Source organism: Citrus clementina, unplaced genomic scaffold (assembly GCF_000493195.1).
Source record: "Citrus clementina cultivar Clemenules unplaced genomic scaffold, Citrus_clementina_v1.0 scaffold_1, whole genome shotgun sequence".
In the NCBI taxonomy this organism is placed as follows: domain Eukaryota; kingdom Viridiplantae; phylum Streptophyta; class Magnoliopsida; order Sapindales; family Rutaceae; genus Citrus; species Citrus x clementina.
The window spans coordinates 23,116,684-23,123,206 of record NW_006263303.1 but is presented as its reverse complement, the minus strand read 5'-3'; positions in this window follow the sequence as shown (position 1 = coordinate 23,123,206).

Here is a 6,523-nt window from a genome sequence, read left to right as displayed (position 1 = left end):
TTGCCGGTCTTCAAAGCTTTGAAAAAAAGACTTACACCGGTCAGTAGCCTTGGAGATAAAGCGGCTTAGAACAGCTACCCGGCCCGCCAAGCTTTGAACCTCCTTGATGGTGCTTGGCGATTTCATGTCAAGAACCGCACGAATTTTATCGGGGTTGGCTTCAATCCCCCGCTGTTGTACCATGAACCCAAGAAATTTTCCCAAGGTGACCCCGAACACACATTTTTCAGGGTTAAGCCGCATATGGTGTTTTCTCAGAACGGTAAAGGTATCTCTGAGGTGCCCCAAGTGTTCCCCCGCATGCACCGATTTGGTGATCATATCGTCTATGTACACCTCCATGGTGCGCCCGATTTGTTCCTTGAAAATTTTATTCACCAGCCGCTGATAGGTAGCCCCGGCATTCTTCAAACCGAACGACATAACCTTATAACAGTACAACCCACGGTTGGTGATGAACGCCGTTTTCTCTTGATCGGGTTCATACATCGGAATTTGGTTGTAACCGGAGAAGGCGTCCATAAAACTAAGCATCTCATGCCCCGCCGTTGCATCAACCAGCTGGTCCACCCGGGGAAGCGGGAAGCTATCCTTGGGGCAAGACTTGTTCAAGTCGGTGAAGTCCACGCACATGCGCCACTTTCCATTTGATTTCTTGACAAGAACAACGTTGGACACCCAATCGGGGTACACTGCTTCCCGAATAAACTTTGCTGCTAATAGGAGGTCTACCTCTTGTTCAATTGCATCGTACCTCTCTTGGTTGAAGGCGCGACGCTTCTGTTTGACCGGTTTATTATGCGAGCTGACATTGAGTTTGTGACAAGAGAGAGATGGTGGGATACCCAACATATCCGAGTGGGACCAAGCGAATACATCGTGGTGCGCACGTAGGAAGGTGATGAGCTTCTCTCTTTGTTCCTCCGAGAGGTTGGAACCTACTTTCACTGTCTTTGTTGGGTCGGTGGTGCAAATCGAGACTGAAATAAGATCTTCAACTGGGGTACCCCTTTTTTCATCCTTCAATATTCGGGGATCCAATGGTGCCTCGACTTCACACCTGGGCTTCACTTGGTCCCCATGGGGTACCCTCGAGTTATCCCCCGTAACTGCTTCTACACCCATTGGTGAGGATTCCAACTGCTCTCGTGGGTGGGCTACCTGGGGAGATTTTTTTAGTACCGCTCTCCGTCGTCTAGCGAGCGCTCTCCTTGAGGGATAAGGTGTAGGCTGGCTGCCACTGGGGTACCCATTCGTTGGCGAATCAGAAGTTATTTGGTAAGTGACTTTGGAGGCCACGGAGTAACATCCACGAGCCGATTGCTGGTCCCCTTTAATGGTGATCACTTCTTGGGCGGCCGGGACTTTCATGGCGAGGTAGTGCATGGATACCACCGCTTTAGTTGCTACTAAAAACGGCCTGCCCAATATAATATTGTAGGCACCCAGGCAATCTACAATAAGAAAATCAATCATATAAACAACACGGTGAGGTACCTTACCAAGTGTAACGGGGAGCGTAATGATGCCTTTTGGTATAACCATATCTCCGGCAAACCCAATAAGAGGCGTAGCATATGGGGTGATCTTTGGCGACTCAATCAATAGTTGATCCAAAGCGCTTTTGAAAATGATGTCAACGGAGCTGCCGGTATCTACGAGAGTTCTTGCTACCTTACCAGTGACAACCTTCAACGTAATTACAAAGGCATCGTTGTGGGGGTACGAAATGCCCTCCGCATCTTTTTCTGTAAAAAGGATAGGCGGGGGATGGCGGGGTACCTTCGGTGTATCCCATTCATTAAGGTTGACTTCTTTGCCCATATTGGTGGTTATCGACAACGATCTACCATAGCCTTTGATAGCCCTCCTAGATTGGCCCACTAAAGTCGGTCCGCCCATGATCATTCGGACACACACGCCTTTCTTGTGTCCAGGGGGTACCTCTCGTTCGGGACTACCATCAGCTACCCGCTTGCCTTTATCCTGTTCCGCAGATTTTCGAGCTTCTCCCATGCCAGCAATAAATTCTTTGAGGTACCCGCTGAGAATCAAAGATTCAATTTCCTCTCGCAAGGTAAAGCACTCGGCTGTGCTATGACCAAAGTCCTCATGGAACTCGCAATACTTCAGACTACGCTTCATGTTGGGGTACTTCTTCATTGGCTTAGGTGGACGGAGGAGGCCACTATCCCGAATATGGTAGAAGATCTGCTCTGGGGATCGATTCAGTGGGTTGTAAGATTCGTACCGAGGCCTCGGTGGTGGCTCTTGCTGATCCGGTGGTGGCGATATTGGAGGTTGGGGTACCCTTGAGGTACCCTGAGGGTTATACCCTCGTCCCCGCAGGGCAGCCCGTGGAGGGCTCCGTGCTCGGGGTACCCGTGGTATTGGGGCCTCCACCCTCTTAGGCTTCTCCTTGTTCTTTGTAACATCGGCCTTATCTTCTTGGCGCTTCAGTTGGTATTTTTCATCCATCTCCACTTGTTGCAACGCCCAAGAGCGGGCTTCCCCATATGAAAGTGGACGCTTCTTTTGAAAAGAACGCCATAACTTGTCCAACCGTAAATTTTTCTCAAAATGGGTCAATGTGTATTGGTTTTCAAATGCTTCGGTTCGCAGCACCTCTTGGTGTAAACGACTTACATACTCCGCCAAAGGCTCGGCTTCCCCTTGCTTGATAAAGGCAAGTTTGGAGGCTACCCTATCTTGAGTGGAAGCATAGGAAAACTCTTTAGTAAATTCGGATAACAATTGGTGTAAGGAAGATATGCTACCCGCTTTCAAATAGCGAAACCATGACTTCGTGGGGCCCGTGAGTGTGTGTGTAAACATCCTACACATGACGCTCTCATCTGCACCCTTAATAAGTATTTGGTCACGGTATAGCTCAGCATGCTCCGAGGGATCAGTGGTACCCGAGTATTGGGATATATGAGGCATGGCGAACGCCTCGGGGAGAGCTGCTGTCCTAATCTCCATAGTGAATGGCGATTGGTAGGTCATTGGCGTTGGTGCAGCTGTGATGTTTTGCTTCTCGGAGAGGAGCTTCACTTGGGCTTCCAGGTTCTCCATCTTTTCCACAAGTTCGAGGGGTACCCTCGGTGTACCCGATGATGTCGTCGCCATTTGAGAAGCCCTCTTGGCGTTTAACTTCTCACGGAGATCCTCGTGGGTACGCTTTGCACGCCTCGTACCCTGGCTGCTGCGGGAATTGCAAGAGGCGGTGGAACGCTCGTCGTGGGAGCCCACGGTTTGAAACTTAGAACGGGTACCCGATGGCCTAGGCTTTGGCTTACTGGCCTCGGGTACCCTCTTCTGGCCATAGATTGGTCGTCCGTTTGAGGTGGTGGAGCTTCTGGCGTCACTGGTGGAAGTGAACTTTCGGGTGCCCAAGATCCGACCGCCCTAAATATTGCGTGGGCAAGATCCTCAAAACGCTTGTGCGAAATAGGTTCTTCTTCTTGGCGAACACCCGTCGATTGCTTGACACCCTTGCCCTTACTGATGCGGGCTACCCTTCTCGCGGGATCACTACCTTCACTGCTGCTGTCATCTCTCATCCTTGTAGGATCCCCCATTAAACCTTCGGGAGGTACGTCGGGTGCCATGTAATGGAGTACACACAATAACTAGTTTGGTAACCGTGGAGGAGACTTTTTGTGCGTCTCCCTACAGACGGCGCCAATTGTTTTCAACTGATTTTGGGGTAGGAAAAGTCAAACCAGTCTAGAACAATAAATTTATATTTTTGGGGGAGATGGGATACCTCACTAGTTTATTGTGTGCGGTGCGGTGTATCTAAGATTTGGGGGAGGTGAGAAAAGGAGAGAGAGTGGTAACAATGGTGAAAGGTTTAGAACTAAGAGAGGTGTCATTCGAAATGGGCTCCACGCCTGCAAAACAATGAAATAGAGGTTAAAGGTGAAGTCGGGGTACCCCGGCGTTCACACTCCGATGCTCAAGTTAGCAAACTCAAGCTTTTATGGCAAAGAGAGCTGGCTAGCCCTCTGTAAATTAGGGTTTAAGGTTGAAGAAAACCTTTTTTTTGGAGTGTGAGTATTTTTAGGTCAATCAGAGCATGGTGGAGAGTGAAACCTAGGCGCCTTTATATATGGAGTACCTTAGCTGCCACGTGGCGTACCCCTTTTTGGCTAACGTCCTTTTACCTCTTTATAATTTTTTGGGCCGTTATCTGCATGTTCGCGGTGTATCTCATCTTTTGGAAACGTGGCGCGTACTGGAGAGTGGTCCGGGGTACCTCTGCAGTAGCTGTCGGGTAGGCGGCTGGGGACCACTGTCCTTGGGACAGTGTCCTTCACTTTTGGCAGAGGTAGCAGGCGGCTGTCCCCCCCTTTTGATACGACGTTCTTGATTCCTAATTCTGACAAAATCAAATAATATCTTTTAGGAGGCGAAGACGTTTTTCATGGCGGATATTTTCGGTGGATTCTCTTACATCCGCTTTGCCGGGTACCTCGAGTTACGTGGGGTACCCCTATTTGTATGGGGTACCTCATATTATATGGGGTATCTCTATTTGTGTGGGATACCTCAAATTGTACAGGGTACTTCTATTTATACGGGGTACCTCAAGTCATGCCGGGCACCTCGGATTATGCAGGGTACCTCCGATTGTGCTGAAATCATTCCATTGGCTGACCTCTATTCGTGGCGCTCTATTGCCTTTCCTATTTTTCTCTCAAACAATATTAAAATTATAAAAAGAGTTATTCATGAAGTAATTTTGAAAAAAGCTTTTTTTTTTTAAAATTTAATAAGATTTTTTTTAAACTCCTTATAAATTCTTTTTTTTTCTTTCCATGACCCTAAGTCCACGACATTTTCTTTTTATCTCTATTGCTCATTATGCCTTTATTCATACCTTAGGATTCAAACCTTTGTTTAGGGAAAAATCATAACGGTCGATAAGTTTACTCTCTTTATTCTCCACAAGTTTTCCTATTACTCTATTTAGGGTTTTAATTGGCATAATTTTAGATTGTTACATATCATAATGCATGATCTAGGATGTTTTTAACTTTATTTAGGGCTTGATTTATTGTTGAGTCTTGTCAATCAATCATTGATACATTAAGTACACTAGACAATTATTGACAGCATAAGTATCTCGAATATATATATATGTATATATATATATTTCTGAATGATTCTTCTTAACAACCTCATCTTTCTAAAAACTAGACATGTAGTGTTTATTTTTTAAATTTTGTTTCATGAGATTTGACTTCGTTTTCAATTTTATACAGTAAAACCTTTGTATAGTCATATTGTTGGGATTGGAGAAATTTATTTTTATAAAAATATTATAACTCAATAGAGGTATAGTATAAAAATTATTGTCTTTGCTTAATTATCCCTAATGCAAGTGATATAGAGGTAAATTATGTCATGTGTTAATAAATTAATAAGTGAGTCAAATTCAATGTATAGACATTAATAAATTAATTATTTTGTTGACCAATTATTAAGTGTCTATACTAACCAATTAATACATACTCGCAAGTTGAAAAATGTGGTTGCAAATTTAAAGAACAAATCATTGTCACATGCAACTTTAAAAATATATTTTGTTCCATCTTAATTATTTAATGTAACATTGCATATATTTTTGAAATATTATTACTATGTGGCGGTAAGTTTATTAAGACGGAACCTACAAAAAATATAACTTATTACAATGTGAAGTTTATTTCTAATTATAACTGGTCCCAAGTTGGGACTACAATTTTTTATTACCACGAACAAGTTATTCCTATATAGAGTATTTCTATTTGGAGGTTCTACTGTATGTATTTTCGAAACATACATTGTTGCACTATAAAACTGAAACTTCAACAGAATGACATATTTCACAAAATTATTTGTAGTACCAAACAAATTCAAAAAATTCTGAAATTTTACATAGAGATTAATATATGCGTCTAGTATTCTCAATTTTAATTTCATAATTTTCTGATTAATATATAATTTTATAAAAATTTGGTAAGCTATTCTCAATTTTAAAACATTTGAAAATGTTTTTGGCATAAGATCTTCTTGGAAATTCTACATGAGATGCCCATGGATGTCCATAATAGTTTTACAAAATATTGTGCTATTTTAATTTTTAAATTAAGAGTTAAAATTATGAGAATCAGACTTATACAAGTATGAATTAGAAAATCAGGTTCTTACAATAAGTTCTTAATAATTATATCTTGTATTTGTTTAAGGTGTTGGAGGTGTTTGAGCCTCTTAGAGGTGTGTTAGATCAAATTCTTTTATTGAGGTAAGAAACTGCATTCCTAATATACTATATATATATGATTCTTTTGATATTATTATAAGGGTTTTATACTACTTAAAAGATTAATTGATTTTCATAACAAAATTAGTTTATGTAAATGTTTTCAAATCTGAAAAATTATGTTATTTTTATTTTTATTTTTAACAAAATATTATAAATGATTTTAAATATGTAATTTATTTTATTACATGATTACCTTTTATGATTTTGTTT